General features: G+C 42.6%; 1 long non-coding RNA gene across 2 annotated transcripts in view; it reads right to left on the minus strand.

Annotated features, from left to right (window-relative positions):
* LOC128351719 (uncharacterized) overlaps positions 1 to 23,340 on the minus strand; it is a 42,100-nt gene that overhangs the window by 1,322 nt on the left and 17,438 nt on the right. Inside the window, exon 3 of one of the 2 annotated variants that reach the window (XR_008320003.1) lies at positions 15,451 to 16,220. The exons of the other annotated variant lie outside the window; for it this stretch is intronic. This is a non-coding gene — a long non-coding RNA (uncharacterized LOC128351719). Of the gene's footprint in view, positions 1 to 15,450; positions 16,221 to 23,340 lie in introns of those variants that run through there. 2 annotated transcript variants of the gene reach the window in all.

A 23,340-nucleotide genomic window follows, 5' to 3' on the forward strand; every position in this document is an offset into this window, starting at 1 on the left:
ACTCCATGAGTGGATGAAGCTATTTGCACCATTATTGCTCCTTCATTCTTGTCTTCTGGGATCTTCTCTTGACCTGGAAGTGAAAGTTCTAAACCTCTCCTAAAGCTATCCAAGTGGTTGGCTGTCACCATATCTTGTGGCAGAAAATTCCATAAGTTAATTATGTGTTGTGTAAAAAAGTACTTCCTTTTGTTGGTCCTAAATTTCATGGGATGACCCCTGGTTCTAGAGTTGTGCAAAAGAGAGAGAAATTTCTCTCTGTCAGTTTTCTCCACACTATTCATGATTTTATAGACTATCACGTCACCCCTCAGTTGTCTTTTTTCTAAACTAAAAAGCCCCAGGTGTTGTAGCGTTATCTCATAAGGAAGTTGCTCTAGGCCTCTGGTCATTTTGGTTGCACTCTTGTGTACCTTTTCCAGTTCTACAATGTCTTTTTAAGGTATGGTGACCAGAAATGTACACAATGCTCCAAATGTGGCCACACCATAGATTTGTATAAGGGCCTTATAATATTAGCAGTTTTTTCAGTCCCCATCCTAATGATTCCTAGAAAGGAATTGGCCTTTTTCGCAGCTGCTGCACATTAAGCAGCTCTTAACAAGCTGTCCACCACGACCCCAAGATTCCTCTCCTGGTCAGTCACTGACAGCTCAGTTCCCATCAGTGTATATGTGAAGTTGAGGTTTTGCCCCAGTATAAATCACTTTACACTTGCTTACACTGAACCACATTTGCCATTTTGTCACCCACTCCCTCAGTTTGGAGATCCTTTTGGAGTTCCTCACAATCTCTTTTGGATTTCATTACCCTCAGTAGTTTGGTGTCATCATTTGCTACCTCACTGCTTACCCCAACATCTAGATCAGGGATCCTCAACGTTGTGCCCCCAGATGTTCTTGGACTTCAACTCCCATAATACCCAGCCAAAGGCCATTGGGCCTGGAGATTATGGGAGTTGAAGTCCAAGAACATCTGGGGGCACAACATTGAGGATCCCTGTTCTAGATCATTTATGAATAAATTAAAATGCACAGAACAGATCCCTGGGGGACACCACTTCTTACTTCCCTCTATTATGAAAACTCTACTCTCATACCTATCTTCTGTTTCCTGTCCTTCAATCAGTTACCAGTCCACTCATGAACCTGGCTCATTCTCCCATGACTGCTAAGTTTTCTCAAGAGTCTTTGACGAGGATCTTTGTCAAAAGCTTTTTGGAAGTCCAGGTATACTATGCCAACTGGATCACCTTTATCCACACACCTATTGACACTCTCAAAGAACTCCAAAAGGTTGGTGAGGCAAGATTTACATTTGCAGAAGCCATGCTGGTTCTCCTTCAGCGGGGCCTGTTCTTCTATATGTGTGACAATTTTGTCCTCGAGAATGCTTTCCATCAATTTGTCCTGGAGCAGATGTTAACCTAACTGTGGTGCTGTAATTCCCTGGATACCCCTGGATCCCTTTTTGAAAACCGGTGTTACATTGGCTACTTCCCAGTCCTCTGGAACAGAGCCTGATTGTAGGGATAAGTTATTGTAGGGGTACATTAGTTTCAAAAAGCTTTATTACTCTTTGTAACTAACTGTTACGTCAAGTCCTTTAACTATGGGTAGACATTTGAAGAATTCAAATTAGTAGTTAACTGGTCAAAAAATAATAATGAGACAGCCACCAGTTTCAGTAAGAGAAAGCGAAGAATGTGCTGCATGTAGATCTGAGGAAAATCCAGGGTCCTGAAGTGTGTGATGCTTTAATTATCCAAGCTTTGATCCACAAAGTGATCTTCCATGGTACGTCCTGTTCATTTCTATAGAACTTGGCTTACCCAGGTAGCCAGAAGATCAGGTTGTGAAATTATTAATGGAACATTAAGTAGCAAAATTTCAAGTCAAGCAAATTGAACTGATTACAGCCATCTGTTTCTTGTTGCACCACCACTGAAGGCAATAGGGACAACAAAAAATAAATCTTTCTGAATCTCCCTAGGTTATAAATGGAAATGAATATGTGAAATAGATTGCTTTAGTATCATTCGCTGAGAAGCAAAAATTGTGTGGGTAAATAGTAGCAATAGGAATTAATATCCCTGATAAACTCACCAAGAAACACAAGTTTTAGATTCCGCTTCAAAAGCCTCTGAGAGCTAGCTAGATGCTAGGAAAGTGGCATGCCAGGAGGGTAAATATTAAATCAGCTTTTGCTTTAAATGAGAATGGCACAACGGACAAAGGTAAAGGAGATACTTCTTTGAGATGAAAAATAAATCAGCTGGTAGGAGTAATAGATAGATAGCCTAAATAAGACAGGGAGAAGCAGGGCCGCGAATCAACATGTGTGGGGCCCTGTTAACATTTTGTATGATTACAAAATCATACTGACTGATGACACACTGTGAAAATAGTGTGAGTGAGTGAGGGTTTTGGACATGTCCAACCAGCTAGGACATACAGTGCATTTGTAAGGGGGGAAAGTTAAAAGGACAACACATGCCCCTTGCTTCACAGTTATTTATTATTATTATTTATTATTAATTCAATTTCTATACTGCCCTTCCAAAAATTGCTCAGTGCGGTTGACACAGAGAAATAATAAATAAATAAGATGGCTCCCTGTCCCCAAAGGGCTCACAGTCTAAAAAGAAACATCAGATAGACACCAGCAACTGTCACTGGAAGTACTGTGCTGGGGGTGGATAGGGCCAGTTACTCTCCCCCTGCTAAATAAAGAGAATCACCACATCAAAAGGTGCCTCTTTGCCAAGTTAGCAGGGGAATTAGCAGTTAGTAGTTCTCACTCAGACAGTCTGGACTGCAAACCAAGTTGAGCATAGTGCATGTAAAAATAAAATAAAATAAAGTTTATTTATATGTTTACAGTTAGCCCTACTTTCACTAGTTGTGAAGTATTCTATGGATAGAGAGAACTCTTTCTGGCAGCTTTACTGCAGTAGGAAAAATTATTAAAAGTCATGAAACAAGCCACTTATAGGACTTTTAAAAATATTTTTAGATACATTTTTTTAAAAAATAAAAAATAAAAATTTTGTCCAAACCATTTCAATTTCAACATGCAGAGCTCTCCCACCCTGCCCTATATCTGTGCCCAATATCAAAGCCCTCTGCCAAGTCATTCCAGGTGATCTAAAGGGTGGGGCAAAAAGTGGGGTGCTCTTACCCCCCTTTTTTTAAGGCAAAAGGCAGATTACTCCATATGGAGGTGGAATTATTGTCCGGTGGGGGGGGGGAGGTTTAGTTCCAGAAGTTTTTGTAATTTTCTGCCATGAAACAAGCCACTTATAGGAATTTTACAAAATATTTTTAGAAAACATTCAAACAAAATATTTAAAAACAAACAAATGTCCAATGCATTTCAATTTCAATATTCAGAACCCTTCCATCCTGCCCTATATCTGTGCCCGATATCAAAGCTCTATAGGAAGCCATTTCATAAATATACCAGAGGAGGGGTTGTGAAAAAAGGGAAATCGCATACCTTCCATTGAGAAGGAGAAGGAAGCCACAGCCTCTCAGAACAGCCCAGGGCTGCAGGGCAGGGAGGGCAGAGGGTTTGCACAGTGCTACTTTGCCCCACATAATCACCCACCACACCCTCCTGCTCTCAGCCTCTCCATCACCTCCTCTGAGTGCAGGAATGAAGGAGAGAGACGGAAAATGAAAGGAAAGTGGCCGCAAATGGAAAACACCTGAGCCTCATCCAGGAGGAAGAAAGAAATCAATGCAGTGGGAGAGGAAGAGTTCCTCAGCCCCTCCATTTCCTCCCACTTGCTCTCTAGGAAAGTGGATTCCTTTACTTTAGCCCTTAGGAGGACGCCCACCAGAGAAACAAGCAGCACTACCTAGCCTTTTCATGTCTTGTCCAAGAGAAAGAGACAGACTAGAGAGACGGACTAGTAGTGCATTTAAGTGTTGGAAGCCCCCCCCCCCACTTCACCTGCTCAACAGCTGAGAGTCAGTCCAGGAAAGGGAGCTATAGCAGTGTATTCGGCAGAGAGTCTTTAGCAGGCAAACTTGCGTGCGGCTCCTGCAGGCTGCAGAGCTACAGATCATCCAATCTGGGGGAGGGGAGGAAAGTTAATTTTAGGACAGCAGGCTGCTCCCCGTAGGGCCTGTCTTAGCGCATGGCCCTGGGCAATTGGCATTGTCACCCCACCCTAAGGATGGGCCTGGGTAGAAGCAGAAGCTTAAATTAACAGGGGTAGGAGGGAAATTATTTGAAAAGGTTTAGAAGCCTTAGGAAAATGACATACTATGTTTAGAAATGGCACCATAGTGACAGCTGGAGGAGGTGAATACAACACACTTAAATTATCATTTTTGCAAAGCATTGTAAGGGAATGTTCCAAAGTGTGTGTGTGTGTGTGTGTGTGTGTGTGTGTGTGAGAGAGAGAGAGATATTTTGAAGAGTGTGTGAAATAAAGACATACTTCCTGATAGCCTACTGATACCACATTTTGCACACACAATCCTGTCACTGAAATCAGCTGAATGCACTACTTTTTACAACAGAATATGCTCAGGGAAAACTTAAATAGTTTTAAAAAATAGTTTTTTGAAGGAATTCTAAATATCATACTTTCTGATTACCTCAAATACCAAATTTTCTATGAATACTCCTCCACTTAAAGTAGCCAAATGCACTACTTTTTTCACCAACATATGCTTGGGGACACATTTAACTAATTATTTTGTGAAGTTTTTAAAATAGAAATTCTGAAATAATAATCATATTTAACTGTTATTGTTTTCAACAGATTTTTGACACTCAATAATTCCAAAAAATAATGCCCAAGAAAAGCAGATCTTTCTCAGATTCAAATTTACTATGATTCAAACTCACCATATATGGCCATCTATACAATAACAATGTTTGAAGTTGATATCCTACAAATTTCAAACTATTCTTTTACTTCTCTTTTGCAAGCACATTATTTAAGAATTATATTACATATATTTAATTTCTTGAACTTTTCCTAGGAGTGTAATCTGGTCAATGATGAGCCTTACCTACTAGTATATTTGTATTTCATATTTGTAAGAATAGTTTATAGCCTTTATCATTATCTCTTTATCTAGTCTTAAAGTTAAAATAGTCTGATCATCTGCCTGTTTTCTTAGAAGTCCCCCTGAGTGTAATAGGTCTTACTCCCAAGTAATCTTACGTAAGGTTGTAGCTTCAGCTGATTCATTGATACATGTCAATTTCAAATAGAAATATGATTATTTATATGGTCAAATTGTATATTTGTCTCTATTGTGAACATGCCTCCGGGGGAGGGCAGTGGAAGGCACCTTTAAGAGTAAATTAATTTGGTGCTCACCTCAGCCATGGCGGCATCTGAACGCTGTTCGGAGCCACAATGTGCCTCCCAGCAGCCACTACGGTGAGGAAACGCCTCCGCCACTCACCTGGCTGCCACGGAGCCGAGCCCCCGCCAGTGGCCAGGTGAGTGGCGGAAGCACTTCCCCGCCGTAAGGGCTGCTGGACAGCACGTTGCGGCTCTGACCAACATTCAGGTGCCGCGGCAGTGGAGGTGAGCACTGAATTAATTTGCTCTTAAAGGTGCCTCCTGCCGCCATCCCCCCAGAAGCATGTTCACAGGTCGCCACTGTTGTGTCATGATAATTGAATGCAAAAGCAAATATTAAAGATTTTTATCTTCAAATTAGGCTGAAGTGAAGCAGTCTCCTCTCATAAGAACATAAAAATAGCCCTTATGGATCAGGCCCAAGGCCCATCTGCATCTTGTTTCACAGCATCTTATTTCACATCGTGACCTACCAGATGCCACTGAAAGCCTACAGGCAAGAGTTGAGGGCATGCCCCATCTCCTGCTGGTATTCCCGTGCAACTGGTACTCAGAGGCATCCTGCCTTTGAAGCTGGAGGTGGCCTATAGCCCTCCGACTAGTAGCTGTTGATAGACCTCTCCTCAGCCTCCAAAATGGCTGCTGTGCTGGAGGGAAGAGGCCCGAAAGGGCTGAAGAGCCGGCCAAATGGGCTGGTCTGGGCTGCAAGGAAGGCCAGCATGGGGCGGGGGGACCTCTGCTGCCCTCCTGTCACCTCCAACACCCCCCAAAGAGGGTAACGTAATTTTTTAAAATAAAAATAAAAATAAAGAAAAATAAATAAAATGTCAGTGAGCCCGCAAACAGTAGGGGGTGTTTGGTCCAGGGTCGAACCAAACAGAAGATGTTTCGGTTCGACCCCAAACCTTCAAATTGAACACGTTCAACATTGAACGCGTTGAACATTGAACCTGTTTGCACATCCCTGTTCTTTCCCAGCAGGGCCGGTTGTTCTATGTGCTTTACAATTTTATCCTCGAGGATGCTTTCCATCAATTTGCCTGGAATGGAAGTTAAGCTAACCGGCCTGTAATTTACCGGATCACCCCTGACCACTTTTTGAAAATCGGTGTTACATAGCTACTTTCTAGTCCTTCAGTACAGAGCCTGATTGCAGGGATGAGTTATGTATTTTAGCATGGAGGTCAGCAATTTGACATTTGAGTTCTTTGAGGACCCTTGGATGGATGTCATCTGGCCCTGGCGATTTGCTAGTTTTTCCAGACAGTTTAGAACATCATCTCTTGTCACTGCTATCTGACTCAGTTCTTTAGCCTCCAATTCCAAAAAGCCTGTTTCAGGAACAGGTATATGCTCAGTATCCTCTGCCATGAAGACGGATGCAAAGAACTCATTTAGCTTCTCTGCAAGCTCCTTAATAATCCCTTTCACTCCCTCTAATGGTCCAACCACCTCCCTGGCAGGTTTCTTGAATCTCATGTATTTAAAGAAATTTTTTGTTATTCCCCTTGATGCTTTTAGCTAAATGTACCTCAAACTCTCTTTTTGCCTCCTTTATTGTCACCTTGCATTGCTTTTGCTAGAATTTGTATTCTTTTTTGTCCTCTTCATTTGGACAGGCCTTCCAATTTTGGAAGGAACATAGGAAACTGCCATATACGGAGTCAGACCATTGGTCTATCTAGCTCAGTGCACAGACTGGCAATGGCTTCTCCAAGGTTGCAGGCAGGAGTCTCTCTCAGCCCTATCTTGGAGATGCCAGGGAGGGAACTTGGAACTTTCTGCTCTTCCCAGAGCAGCTCCATCTCCTGAGGGGAATATCTTACAGTGCTCACACATCTAGTCTCCCATTAATATGCAACCAGGGTGGACCATGCTAAGGGGACAAATCTTCCTTCCACAAGACCAGCTCTTCTCCCAGGAAGTCTTCTTCCCTTTTATGGCTTCCTTGATGTTACCTGTTAGCCATGCTGGCATCCTCCTGGACTTACTGGTACCTTTCCTGCTTTTGGGTATACAGTCTAATTGGGCTTCTAGTAATGTGGTTTTGAGTAAACTCCATGCATTGTGGAGCGAAGTTACTCTCTTGATCTTCCCTTTCAGCTTTCTTTTCTGAAATTCAAAGTGTCTGTGTTAGACGTCCTTGGTGATTCTCTCCCTGCATGTATGCTGAATTTGATCGCACTATGGTCACTGTTCCCTAAAGGGTTGGTGACACTGACATCATGCACCAGGTCCTGGGTGCCATTCAGGATTAAGTCCAAGGTCCCCTTCTCTCTGGTTGGTTCCAAGGCTAACTGTTCTAGGGCACAGTCATTCGGGGTATCTAGATATTTGACCTCTTTGTCATTACCTGATTGTGAATTTACCCAGCCTATGTGTAGGGTAATTGAAGTCACCCATTATTACTGCCCTGCCTCTCCTTGAAGCCTCCCTGATTTCCTGCTGCAACTCCAGTCACTGTCAGCTTTCTGATCTGGAGGGCGATAGCATGTCCCCAGTAGCACATTTCCTTTCAGGCTTTGTATTGTCACCCACAGGGTTTCTGTGGAGAGCTCCAGTCCTCCTAGGTTTTCTAGCTTGTTAGATTCTATCCCTTCTTTAACATACAGTGCTATTCCACCTCCAAGGTGTCCCTCCCTGTCCTTTCTATAGAGTTTATATCCAGGGATAACAGTGTCCCACTGGTTCTCACTGTTCCACCATGTTTCTGTTATGCCCACTATATCTATTTCTGTGTTAGCAACCAAGCACTCCAGATCACCCATCTTGGCTTGGAGGCTTCTGGCATTGGCATATAAGCACCTACACGCTGAATCTCTTACCTGGTGTATGCTATCTTTCTTTTCACTCTTTGACCTACTGGCACAGCCTTCTGTCTGCTCTTTATGTGGTTCTGCTCTGTCTCCTTCTATTTTATCTGAATCCTTTGCACCCTTGCATTTTAAAGGATGACATTTGCCAAAACGGATACTGCCCAGCTCCTGTCAGCTATTCTCCAGGCGTCATTTTAAAAGCTGCTCTGCTACCTTTTTGATTTTAAGTGCCAGCAGTCTGGTTCCATCTTGGTTAAAGTGCAGCCCATCCCTTTTGTCCAGGCCTTGCTTGCCCCAAAATGTATCCCAGTGCCTAACAAATCTAAACCCCTCCTCCCGGCACCAGCATCTTATCCACGCATTTAAACCCCTCAGCTCTGCCTGTCTCATTATATCTGCGCATGAAACAGGTAGCATTTCCCAGAATGCTAGCTTGGGGGTCCTGGACCCATAGCACTGCCTATCTAGACACTGTGTGATGTCCGCAACCTTCACACCAGGCAGGGAAGTCAACACATGGGTCACATACCCATCTCTCTATACCTCTAATGATCGAATCACCCACTACAAGGAGCACCCCCTGGAAGAGTGTCCCCTGTGTGAGAGTATATGGGCTTATCTTCCACAGAAGGGGTCCCTTCTAAAGGAGCATTTCCCTCTTCCTCAAACTGATGTCCTCCTTCCCCAAGACCTTCATTCTCCCTGACAGCCAAGGAACTATCAGCCTTTGAGTGGGATGCCTCTACCACATCCCTGAAGATCTCGTCCACATGCCTCTCTGTCTCTTTGAGCTTCTCCAGATCTGCCACCTTGGTCTCGGGGGAACAAACTTGTTGCCTGAGAGCCAGGAGCTCCTTGTACCAAACACATACCCATGAATTCTGCTCATTTAGCAAATAGTCATACATGTGGCACTCTGTGCAATACACTGGGAAGTGCCCCCTCCCCTACTGGCTTTCTATCTTCATAACTGGTTTTGTTAGCAGTTTACAGTATTTAGAGATAGTTTACTAGAAGAATAGGTCTAAGCTGCATTGGTCAGTATTTAACTGTTGAAACTGCCTTTCTCAAGAATATGAGGGAGGGATTTATACTTACTTTCTCTTCTCCACTGGGCTCCTTGTGATCACACAGACTTGTTCTGGGCTCCCCTGCACACTTCCTGCTAAACTCCTGCAAAATTCCAAAGCCCTGCATGCTATCCCTGTTCACTATGCTTTGTTCGCTATGCTCTCAGGCCTTCACCTCTTATGTAGAGAGTAGGCTTCAAACTGAGACACAGGAATGTGGCTCAAAGGAATGTGGGCTCTCCCACAGCCCTAACTGTCTCTCCACCCACTCCAGGCATGGAGGAACAAAAACTAGATGCCACAGGAGTTTGCTAGTCCTGGCAAATGCTAGCCCTGGCAAATAACAAACACACAGACTAGGACTTAGTCCCTTAAAGAGAAACCAGCTCCTCCTCCTGTTAGTTAGTTTGAAAGGGGGGAAAAGCTAGATGTTGTTCTATTTAGAAAAGCTTGCTCAGCTCCTGAAGCTGCTTCTGATCTTTCCAGAGTAAGCTTCAAACTTCCTTCCACAGAACCAAAAATTGGGAGCACACTCAGCTCCCAAACCCAGGTACAATACAGTTTTTGATTGTGTGAATGACCACTTTGTCTCCTACATAACCTTTAATCAAGGTAGAGGATCTGGGATGCCCAGATTTGGAGCTGCTGGGTCTGGAGGCCTCGCAGTTGCCCAGATGACAATAGATTCCCGGGTTAACCATCCTCCCCAGGAATTTGTGGTCATGATGACAGGGTCTATGTTTTTGCACAATACATGACATGTTGTATGTTTTCATGCTACATGTGAGTAACTCACAAGTGATATTTGCAACATGCCTGACATGTTGCAACAAATGGGTTGCTGCAGTTTCACATATTTTGCTTGCTTACAACTTAGCCATCAAGAAACCACCCTTTCCTTTGGTATTTCAGCTCCAACCCTCTTATTCTGAAGGTTGGGGAAAACACTGAAGCTACAGCAATATCAATGATTAACAGGATACATCCTCTTAAATTCTTAGTGAAAGCCAACCATCTGCATCTGTTATCATAAACTGTGGAATGCAATCTGCATTTTTAACAAAAACCTGGCTTGCTTTTTTGTACCACTTTTAATTCTATCAGCCTTCTTCAAGTTTATCTTCAGAACCTGAGTCCAGGCTTTTGCATCTTTAAACCAAAAGTAAACCCAGGAAAGTAATTCAAATGTTAGCAGAACATCAGACCGGTTGTACTTGTAGATTCTAAATATATAATAAATTCATTTTTAAAACAGAACCAATCTGTTGCAAACCAATACCAAACATTGCAAGTCTCATGTCCTATGACCTTCCTCGTCACCTCCTTTCTCTTGTTGATCTGTGTGTCATTTCATGATGACAGACACTCATCTCAATGCCTGCTTGCCCCCTCCACTCCACATCCCTTCTCTTCTCCTCCCTCTCCCACCCCTCTCTCCATTTGCCATCTCTCAGACTTGTTTCCATCACTATTAACATATTGCATTCTGTCTAAGCCAAATGAAAGCATATAAGGAAGGCAGGGAGTCAGCATGTGGCTTGAAAGCCACTGTGCCCTGTGCATCACTGTTGTCCTCAGCTAGTAGTGGCCTGTACAGCTGGGCCAGAAAATGAGTTGTAGGTATGGTTCATCTCTACTCTACTCTCCCCTCCCCATCTGCCTTACTCAGGCCCACTGCAATGTTAACCCAGGCATGCAGGCTGGTCATTCACCTGGCTTGAGGAACCAGGCAAATGACCAGTCCATGCGCTAGGGGTTAACATCAAGTAGGGGAGGTGAAGGAGAGCAATGCATCTGGGGTAGAGAGGGAGGAAACAAGCCTCACTTGTGACTCTTTTTTCTTTTCTTTTCGGTCTCTGCCCCACCTGTATGGGCCACTACTGCCCACAACTTGCAGAGGAAGAGAATCGAGGCTGAATGACCAAGAGAAATGTGGATGCATAAAAGCTAAGCCAGGGGTGTAGCTATACTTGAGTGGATGGGCTCAAAGAACCCAGGGTCCCCAGCTCCCCTCCTCTCTCTTTTCTCCTTTATTTCCCTCACTTTGAGGGGCCACTGGGGAGAGGGGCAAACACAGCCCCCACTTCCCTAGCTATGCCCCTAAGCTAAGCTGTGCATGAGCAAAATATGTAAGATATGTTTGCTGCTTAGACAGTATGGAAGTCAAAGTGGAGCCTTAACTTACTTCTATGCTTTTTGCTGCATAAGAGAATCTATAAGGTCCTAAACCTTTTCTTAAAATGAAGGCTGTTTGATCCTAGAGTTACGTTTTACATTTCTTGCACTTCCTTGATCATATGAAAAAGATACTTACCGCAAGGTTTTAGCAATGCACAAATACAGTCAAATGTAATCAACTACCTGGTTAAAAAATTAATGGGCAGATGATCAACCAATCCAAAATCTTTAATGGGCTCTGAGCCTTATTATCTTACGGTCTAACAAAACAGATAGGTAGGTTGCCATACCTATCTATAATACCTATAATAACCATAAGACTATTGTGGTGAAAACAATAGGTAAGGGTATATTTTAATATACTCTGAGACATAAAGGCACAGCAGGTGAAGAATCCAAATCTCCAAATTTAGTAATCGTACTTGTTGACAGCCAGTGAGCTGTCTGACTCAGAATGTCCTTTAAACCTAGGCATGCATAAACTGTCTAGTGTCTTGGATTAAAGGCAAATGGAAAAGGCGTGTATGAGTCAAGGTCTTTTTGTAAGTCCTCATTTGAGTGTATCTGACTCTATGGATCAAAGAGTTACCTGGAATCATGTATAGAAAGAGGACTACAAGTAACTAGCAGAATAATTTCCCTGCTACAAATGCAAGACAAGAATAAGATAATAGATCCTGTCAGTTTAAGAATTTCAGCTGAATGTAGAATGCTGTAGCAAACCAGACACATGTAGAATCTGGTACAGTATTTTGTCCAATGGAAAATATACTCTGGAATATAAGGATTTGATATAAAATGCTTTTGTAAAGGTCTCCTCGTTATGCCATTACACAGTCTTGTATATTTGGTGTATCTGAAAATCCTCATATCTTGGAGATGCTCTGTTGTGTTTGCTTTATGTCTGGAAGGGGAACCGGGTTCCCCAACTTGCCCTTCCCAATGCACATTTTTGTGAAAGTGAGAATTAGTATTCTATACATGTACACCCTTCCTTGTGATGGTGAACCTGATTGAACAGGATTCACAATTGCATAAGTGGTCTGTGTGCACCACTGTGTTCTGTGTGCACTGCTCCTTCTGCATGTATTCTGTGTGTATCCCTTCTTCTACATGAAGAAACCCAATACACATATTTGCCTCAATGTGCAAAGCTTGGGGTGAGGTCAACTGTCACAAAATGTTTGGAAGCTCAAGAGCAGTTGGTGTGATTCTGCTCGCCCACATGAGCAGAACAAATGCATGGAGTATTGTTGAGAAGAGGGCTTAGGATTTCTTCTGTCCACACAGCCATGCACTATGAAAGAAGGAAGCGATATTCTAGTAATTTGTATTCCTTTGGACTCTATTTTATATCTCTGAGCATATACTTCAACACTCCAAACACATACATTTTTAAAATTTTAGTGTTTTTATCTATTGAGATTTTTATCTGTTCTATGAATTTTAAATTTTTTATATTTTATATTATGTTTTAATCTCTAAACTGCCTAGAGATTTCTATATCAGGCAGTATAGAAATTCTATAAATACATAAATTTATAGATCAATCAATAAATAAAATAAATCAGGGCCTGATACTGTTTTTAATATCCAAAGTTCGTACTTGTACTATTAATTGTTTAATAGGTTTGTACAGTTTTTAAATATGTTATGAACCACATTTGGGTTATTTTTAATGAAAGGCAGTATATAAATTTAATAATAAATATAATATGTAGCGTATAATAAAATAAAATACTTTGAAAACTATTCCTCTTTGTCCATTCTTAGATCAACATCACAAATGGCTTCTCCCAACCTTTTGGTTGGTGTTTTATGTTTATTGATAGCACACAAACATTCATCTAACAAAGGAGTTTTTTTGTTCACACATTAATAAACTTATCCACTGATATCTTTCCAGAAGTGTGAACCACTTTGTGGATACAGAATCACAGTATTTTAGGACTGAAACTAACTTGAATCAGCTACTCATTGGTGGAGGCCAGCAACAAGAGTTTGCACAGAGCATTTCTCCAGAGTGGGTATATAATTTGTAAACCTATTACCATGTGCTCAGTCATAGCTGGCATCTCCATGTGAAGTCCACTTGCTCAAGCACGTACAATTCTGGTATGAAGGCAGATATGAATACGATGGATATTTATATATCGTTTTCTGACAAAAGTTCTCAAAGCAGTTTACATAGAAAAATAAATAATGCATAAATAAGTTGGTCCCCTGTCCCCAAAGGGCTCACAATCTAAAAATAAACTTAAGATAGACACCAGCAACAGTCACTGGAGGTACTGTGCTGGGGATGGATAGGGCCAGTTACTCTCTCCCTGCTAAATAAAGAGAATCACCACTTTAAAAAGATGCCTCTTTGCTCAGTTAGCAGGGTGCTGTAATTCAGTCTGAGGTGATTTTTATTGGCAACATTTTTGGCCTGAACAGCATTTTCTAGTGGTGCAAAATGCTCCCAGATTTAAAATGTTTGTAGTTGTTCACAGTCGTGTGTTTCCCATCTCTGTTGCTGCTTCAATGCCATTTTGAGAAGGCTTCTTCTGCCTCATTGACGCCAGCCAATCAATGTTAACTCAGTGACTTTGATGACACCACTGAAGTTTGTGGCTATATTGTGGCTATATTTATGTGACTATGTAGCCAGTCAGATTTGGTTATAGGACAACATTATGAAGTCTATTCAGAGGGAGGATAGGAAGCACTGTCCTCTGGATGGGTGAACATGCCCTGACAAAAATGCCAGCTGTTGGGGTGCAAGATATTGCTTAGGTTCACCATCATGAGATTGATTCACACATGCATGTTCATTACTTGATGTCTGCAAACTGCAAAGATGAACTGCAATTGTGAATGGACCATCAGAGATATAACCCACATATAAAACTTCTTATTTCTCCTCAGACATGGAATCAGTTCAAACATTCAGCTACAGTCAAGAAGTGTACAATTGGTGATCCATTGAGAAAACAAGTAATCTTTATGCATCTTCATGAATCAGACTCACAGGGGAAAACTGGAGAAGGCAAATGTTTAATAAAAGATTCCTTCCTTTATAGGAAAGCATGCAATATCAACATGTATGCAGTATGTTGTGATCTAACTTCTCCTACTACTCAACCTTCATGCTCTTCTTGTCCTAACACTACTTAATCCTAATGCTTTTATCCCCAACAACATTCTCATCCCAGATGCAAACAATACCTTGTAACTGTTCAAGCCACTTTCTCTGCTTCTGCTTTGTTTCATTTAATCAAATCAACCACCCACCAAGGAAACTAGGAATTCAATAGTGTAAGAGCAAAGAGAAATCAAAATTGTGTGGCTATAGTATCCCCTGGTGGCCAGTAGGTGAAACTGCAGGATACACCATAGGCCATTGCTCTGCAAAACCATTATGCCAACTGCCTACAAAATTCACACCTTGAGATAAAATATATTATTTATCTTCCATGGTTGTCCAAAGAACCTGAGTGAAAGATACTTCATTATGATAGATAAACATAATATTCAAGTTTTTTGTTTGTTTGATTTTTAAATCTTCTGGAGGAGAATTCTTAGGTGGCATTTGTAGATCATAAAGGGTTTCAAGCCTCCCATTCATTGAACAATTGGCTAGTCTTGATTCCAGATCACATGGAAGAACCCTGCACATGGGACAGGGCCTTCTCTGTTGTTGCCCCCAGGCTCTGGAATGCTCTCCCAGTGAATGTCCACACTTTAACATCTGTGGCTGCTTAAAAAAAAAAAACACAACCCTACTAAATGCCTTTTTATTTGTTCAGGCTTTTACCTCCTTAGGGCTGCCAGGTTTCTCAGCTTTCTTGGTTCATCTTATTTTATTTATTTATTATTTATTTATTAAAACATTTTCATACTGCCCCAAACTTATGTCTCTGGGCAGTTTACAACAGGATAGAAACAAAGTAAAACATTCATTAAGACAAAAATGGGGAGGGGAAAACACACATGCCTGTTTATCTTTTTTATTGTTGTTTTTTGGTATTTTATGGTTTTTAATGTTTAACTGATTTTAAGGTTTTAAATGTAGCTTTTATGGACTTTTATTGTATTTTAACTTTTGAAAACTGCCTTGTGATACATTATGGAACACAGTATAACAAATGAACGATACATAAATACATAAACAAATAAACCCAGTGCTGCCCTGCACTGACAAATGCTTCATGTGTGGATGTTCAGGGATGCGACCAACAGGCATGGTCAGTGTGGAGGGTGTGGCTAGCTGGAATACATTCAGTAGATATGGAGATATTAACTTCTGCACAGGGATACATAATCATCCACATGTCATGAAAACATAGGAGAGCAAGCTGTATGATTGTACGTCCATCTTGTTGCAGGGATCACCTTCGCTTTTTGAAAACATGTTTATGTACAGTCAGTGGCTCTATCTTTCAGAGACAGATAACATGAATTAATTGTGTGGCTAGCAGCCCATTAGTATGACCTCTGTATTGTTGTTCAATGGTAAAATCTAATCATCTGGCTTGAATTTTCCTTCTTGGTTTCTCTCCTCCTGCCTCTGCACCCCACCATTCTTGTTAAGTACTCTGATGAAGGTCTGATCAGGTTTTCTGTTGTGTGATGACATGGTCAGGAAGCCAAAGGGCTGGACGGCTCAATGTTAAGAGAGACCTTAGAATTGTAATACTTAGGTCAATGAGCTATTGGCCTTAATTCAGCTGTAAGCAGATGCAGCTTGTCACATGCGCTGGTCATGATGAGTAGCATGTAGGTGGTCATCCCCATTCAGATCTTTTCTGCCCATTCAATACAACTTGGACAAAAATCATGCTGCAGATGGGGATATGTCATGGAAACATAAATACACATTTTATTAGCAACATGTGTGGATCCTTCTTTTTGGATCGGCATGCACGGCAATTGTCTATACAGACAATTGCCACCTATTATGAAGAGCCCCTGGTGGCGCAGTGGTAAAACTGCCGCCCTGTAACCAGAAGGTTACAAGTTCGATCCTGACCATGGGCTCAAGGTTGACTCAGCCTTCCATCCTTCCGAGGTCAGTAAAATGAGTACCCAGAATGTTGGGGGCAATATGCTAAATCATTGTAAACCACTTAGAGAGCTCCGGCTATAAAGTGGTATATAAATGTAAGTGCTATTGCTATTGCTATTTCAAATGCCACCTTGTTGATGTGGTGTTTGAAGCCATATCCACAAGGTGGCATTTGAAATTGCATTCTTTGGAGCTAATTGTTGTGCAAAAGATTTTCAGTAACAATAGATAGTACTAACTGACTTTAAGGAAGGTACTGGTTTTTTAAAAGTCTGTAAATATAGGTAATCTAAGCAGAATAAACAAGTCTGGAAATCTTAAATGTGCCAATTTGTAATATGTCAGGAAGAAAAATATTTATACAGGGTGTGCACAACCATTTTCAACTGTACAAATCTACACATGGTATAGCTTATTCATTGCCACAACAGTCATTATCCTCAGTTTTGCATATCTTCAGTCAGGTAATTGGCACCTGACCTTGGCATATGCTGGAAACAAATGGCGAAAGGGGGTCAATTTCACGTATCCATGGTTTGGAGACAGCTGGAAATGAATTTGGAGGCGATTTCAGACTGCCATTTTGTAAAAGGGAGCCATTTTGTGGCTTGTTTAGTTTTTAAAAAACCCCTTTTAATGAAATAAATTGTGGGGAAATGGATGAATTTGGACTTCGGCGGGGGGCATTGCTGCATAGTTAGAGGCCCACATAGCACAGTAGGGCACTTTATTTCACCCTTTAAAAACATCTTTTGGCTATTTTTTCCTGTGATTTCCCACCCTCTGGGAACCTACGCCCACAATCTCCATAGGTGGAATTACTCATTTGTAGTTTCATTACTCACAGTTGTAGGTGAGGAACAGAACCTCCGCAAATAGCGAGATATGCCAGTACTGTTGCATTTGCTCCACACTTCCCTGTTGGAAGTGATAGGAAGTTCCTGGGATAAAGCACTTCTTTCTTTTTTTCTCCCCCCCCCCCCCCTTTCTTTGGTGGAGAGATCACTGGAGGATTATGATGTCTTTGTAATATGTGGTTGATTTACAACTATACAAGTTGAACATTAGATGGAGCTGAAATAGCAGAGCATTCCTCCAAGTGAGCAACAGGTTCCTATAGAGTGGTCCTGTATCCCAACATGCTTCAACTCTCTCCCAATCTTCCTCACTCCAGCCTCTCCAATGCTGTGGGTGGCTTCTCATGACAACCTGTAAGTAGATACAAAATAAGTAGGGAACTAGAAACTCTTGAAGAACATGCACTCTGGTTGGGCATATTGTCTGAAGCCACAGATGCAGCTGGTTATGAACCTCTGCCTGAGCTTCTACTGAGGTTCTTCACCCAGTTTGACACTGAAATTTTAAGCTTTGGCCAACATGCCCAATGGAAGTGCATGCTTCCCAGGAACATCTGGTTCCCTTCTACGTACTTCATACCTACTTAGGGTGATTGTATGAAGCTGCCCTGTCTGCTTTTCTTTGTCTCTCATAGTAGCTGCCTGTCTTAAATTGCTATTTCTTTCTAGGGTTCCCCACTACCCTTGATTGACTGGGAAGAAGGATCAGTCACCCTACACACACACACACACACACACACACACACACACACACACACACACACACACACACACACACCAGCTCCTCCCTTTGAGTGACTGCTATGTGCCATCTTACAAGACTATTACTTCCCCAATTAGAGTATAAGAACTGTCAGCTCACCTTAAAAAACATCGGCTACCCCCAGCAAAAGAGTGGCCAGCTCATAGTCATGATTGCACACACATTACAATATGAACTCCATGCACAATTCAAACACTCGTGATTATTCATGCAGTGCAATTTTTTGAATGGTATGTTTTTGAGCCTGTTTCTCCCTTATCCTTTTATTTCCATTAATTGAGTAATACCAGAGCTCCTTGTTCCAAATCTTCTCTTCAGGTTTCCTTTCCTTTCTTGAGAACCTGTTTCATGCAAGAGCACAGGAGTCTTGCACATTCCAATATATTCAGCACCTGAGCAGTTTGGGGTTGTGGCTTTGTTTGTCCTGGATTCCTTGAATGTATTTCAAAGTTAAACAATTCTCTCCATCTGCACTCCTAGGATGAGCACTTGTTTCCTCAGTACATGAAGACAATCAGATGTTAGGCCTGCAAATGGATACATTGCCTCTGGTGGTTTCCCCCTTATTAAAGTTTTGCACAGCTTGAGAGGCCACCTGTAGTCAGAAATTGAGGATTCCACAATGCAGTCTGAGAGGCATATTGATATATAAATCACCTTCCGTCTGACTTCATCCTTTGCCTTTAGGGAGTGAAATATGGAGTTTAAGATGCTTTTAACGCAGTCAAGGTGGTGCTATCTGGGCACGACTTGCATCTATATTAAGGCAAAGGTTCCAGCAGGGGGAAAGAACCCAACTATTAATGAGCCACTTTCCCCTCCCCCTGCTATTTCTCTTTCACTTTTATGGTGGAACTTTATAGATGTGAAAAATGCTGCAATCATTTCTCCTGCGGAACACACATCCATAATAGAAAGCTGCTTGGGCCTCACTGACTCACTCACTCACTGACTGACATGAAACTCCCAAACCAGACCACAAAAGATAGAAGCATGTGATTTTTGCAGGTAGGTTCCAGATCTTGCCCAGACCACCAAAAAATCTCCAGACCCTAGAAAAATGCAGTACTTCCCTGGAAAATTTTGAAAAACTCTCCCATTGGAAAGCATGAGGAATGAAACCTAGGAAAAGACAAGAGTCACAGCAAGATAAGATTTTAAGCTGCTTGCAGAGTTCAAGCCCTTGCTCACTGGGAATGTTCATGAACTGAGGTTCGTGCACAGGTTCGGTGTTGGGGGGGAGTGGGGAAGCTCATGCAGTGCATTGTGGAATGCCTGGCGACCCTGGCTTACTCACCCACTGATTATCGCTGCAACACTTGTTTGGGCGTCCAGGCAACGGAGCCGTGATGGGCAAGTGGTTGTCCAGTGGAAGGCAGGTAGGGTCCTAGCCCAGTTCCCCCTAGCCCAGGCCCTTGTGGTTGTTTGAACGACCTCATAGTTTGGCCCCCAAAGGCAACTATTTCACTGTTTGGATATGTGACTGAGAGCCAGTGCAATAAAATGGCTAAATTTGTGAGCTGAGAAATCCCTGGTTTACATGTTCCCTCATCTACAAGCATGCTAAGTAACCTTTGGGAAGCCACTGTTCTCTCAGCCTCAAGCTCCCCGCACACGTACTTTCTGCATTATAGGGATATATTAATGGTCGTTCTGACAGGACTGTGCTCAGGAAGAATTGCTGAGGCAATGTATGCAAATCGCTTGGAATGCTTGAAATGTGTACTATATAGATGTGAAGTGTTATTATTATCACCACAGGAAAACAGTCCCATGGGCATGGTAGACATTGGAAAAAAATAAAATAAATGACACTTAATAAACTATAGCCAGCTATTTGGGGGTGGGGGGGAGCTGTCTTCTTTTAAGAAGGAGTTGATACCAATAATCTCAGCAGTTCTCCACTTCCCGTCACTGAGACAAGCTTTTACAGGCTGGGAGGGATATCCAAACACCTTCAAGTTTCTTGTATTGATCTCTTTTGGAGGCTGTTGACATGTTTGTCTAATCAGATACTAGGCTGCTGCAAGAAGACTAATGTTAGCACATAGTGGCTGCCTGAGTGGTGTACTTGCAATGAAAAAGCACACTCACATCACATCACATCACACTCACATCACACTTCAGCAAGCATTTTCCTACAGAGAGTGGGCACTGATTAGGCAATTTGAACACAGGAAGCACCTTCAGAAGAGAATCAAAATATTCATAGCCTGAGTTTTAGAAGCCAGGCTGATCCAGTGCCAATCTCAGAGAAGCTTCCGTTCTTCTGTCAGGCAGCAAGGCCAAGCATTGAGCTGGTGGCCTCTGAGGTCAAGCAGCCACTTCCGAAGCTTGAGCTATGAAATCACATTCTGTCGATATGGACTTTAACAGGCCGCCACAGACAGCAGGATTCGTAACCAAACCTGTCCTTGCACTTGCCACATCACTGCTCTTCAGGACAAAAGCCAGGATGTCGAGTCTTTTAAAAGAAATGATACGATATGTCAGCCTTGAACACAGATTGTCATCATCAAAGGGCACTTTCTCATGGCAGTTTCTTAGTCACAAGTTTGGTGCTTTAAGAACATCACTGCCTTGTTAGGTTAAACTGAGGTCCATCTAGTAGGGATGTCATTCACAGTGGCCTCCAAAATGGCTGCCGCCATGGAGATGAGTGCTGGAACGATCCAAAGACCACCCAAACTGTGCTATTTGGAATTAAATGGAAGCCAGTGGGGCCTCTGAAGACCCCCCCCCCCGTGGCCACAGACAAGCCCCCAGAGAGCCAGCGGTGAGTTATATATATATATATATATATATATATATATATATATATATATATAAATCACGAACCTGAATCCAACTTTCAGGTTTTCAGGGGTGCACAAAAAACTAAAAATGTCTGGTCCAGTTTGATTCCAGTCCGAACTCCAACCGAAGCAGGCAACCTGGTTTTGGACACACCCCTACCATCTAGTCCAATGTGCTGCTTAATAGTGACCAACCGGAGAAGCTTATATAGAATCCCCGGTGAATGGCCCAGTAGGTCCAGTCCCCCTACTCAGTGCAGGAGACTGTGGCGGCCAGTGAGGGTGTCATGGGGAGGCGGTGGCGAGAGGTACCTTTAACAGTTCTTACTTTTCAGCTCTCATTTTCAATTTTTGAGATGTTCTGAGTGGATTCTGTGGTGCAAAATGATTCTGAGTGGATTCTTTGGTCATTCGTCTTTTTTTTTTTTTTTTTTTGCACCAAAGAATCCACTCAGAACACCTCAAAAATTGAAAATAAGAACAGGACCCAGTACCCCATGGACTTGTGGTTTGGCGGGTGGTTGGCATCTGATATGCACTACACCACAACCCACTTTGGGCCACCCTGGGTCCACCCATGTGGAGTTATGGGGCCACTCAATTCCCCATTATTCCCTGGGGGGGAGACTAAAATGCACAAACCTAAAAAATATGGGGGGGAAATCACCCCTTTGGCCAATTTCTTTGGAATTTGGGTGGTAGCTGCTACCCATTCGGCATTATCACCCAACCCACTGTGGCATACACAGCAGGTACCCACAAGTGGAAATGGGCACTTGTGTCTCCATCATCCCCTGTGGGTGGCACAGCGCACATCATCATCAACGACAAATACTTATTTACTGCTTTTCAACAAAGGTTTCCAAAGATCACATACCATATCCACTGTGTCCAACTCTCTCCCCCCAACAGAAATTCAATTGATCTACACAACATTGCGAAACAACAAAATGCACTGCCCACGCCCACGCCCCACAAATGCAGAATAACAGCAACAGCCAGCAACCAGGAAGTGTGGTAGTGCAGACTACTAAGACCAACATCAATTGCCCTCCCTCCCCCAAGCATTTAATCATCAAGCAACTAACACAATACCTTTACACAATAGACCTGTGTGTGCTACAACATTGGCACCTGGCCTTAAGCAGATTCAGTTCAGATCCCTGGATACAAAACAGGGCTGTTAGTGCCACAGGACTGACATGCATTTCAACAACAACAACAACAACAACAATCTGCAATGGAACAGAGCCTGTGGCAACAACAGAACTCATTGTAATGTAAACAGTCTAGTTCGAATAAAATGATGGTGCTTCTTGAACATAAGTCACAATATGACCTAATCTTCATTGCAAAGATGTCACACACAGAGAACTTGTGTCCATCCATGAGGTTACCAAAATACATGTACAGGCACATCAACAAACCAAGGCACTTGAATTAAGTACATACTGCTAGTGATTATTAGCGATGGAGAAAAAACAACATATACCTGTGCATGCTGTGCAAAAGGGTTAGAGTTAGAGTTTGGGTTATGTTTTGCCCTGGCTTCAGAATGCTATGTCCTCGGCATGACAGACAGGCTGAAACATGTGAGGGTACCAGCAGCAAGCTCATCCTTGGCCATGGCTGGGTGTGTGTGTGTGTGTGAGGGTGTTAGGACACCCGGGGGAGGTCCGTGCGTGTATGTGCTACTTCAGTCACAGCCCTTCCATGGGAAAGAAACAACAAAGAAACAAAGCAAAGTCGCATACAAATGTTTCTTGTTAAAGAAACAAGCGCAAAGCCATATTACAAATTCAAAGAAATCAAATCATCATCATCATCATCATCAATCATATATCATATTCATCATTCATATCAGCATCAATTAATCAATGAAATTAATTCATATCAGCATGCAAGTACCTGCCTGCCCCTCCTGCCTGCCTGCCTCTGATGGATGGGTGGCGCTGCTGGGCCATGGTGGCACCAGTCCACCACCCACCACCATCATGGGCCTTGTGGTGTGGCAGGCATGGTGTGCATGCATTCCAGACAAATTAAATGATATACATTCAACATTAAAGGAAAACCAAACCAAACCCTCTGTGACTGTGCTCACACACCAGCGGACACCACAGCCACTGATGGATGGGTGCTGCTGGGCATGTGTGAAAACATGTGTGAAACATACAAAAGCATGTGTGAAACATACAAAAAAGCAGCAGTGCTATACAGAATGCAAACTTGTCCTGTGCCAGCAGCATGCAGTGATTTCTCTTTCAGCAGCAGGAATAGGGGATGAGGGGAAAGGAGGATTGATCTTTCTTTCCTTAGGGGGGAAGGCAGTGCAGCAGCAAAATCCAAGGAAGGCAGGCAGTGGTGGCACACAGGCAACATGAACAGCTCTTCCCTAGGTTGCTCTCTCTCTTCTCCCATGAGGCAGAATGGTGACTGGCTGTAGTCCTCCATCGCCTCCACCTTTGTCCCTCCCCCC

The sequence above is a fragment of the Hemicordylus capensis genome, chromosome 3 (genome assembly GCF_027244095.1).
Source record: "Hemicordylus capensis ecotype Gifberg chromosome 3, rHemCap1.1.pri, whole genome shotgun sequence".
Classification (NCBI taxonomy): domain Eukaryota; kingdom Metazoa; phylum Chordata; class Lepidosauria; order Squamata; family Cordylidae; genus Hemicordylus; species Hemicordylus capensis.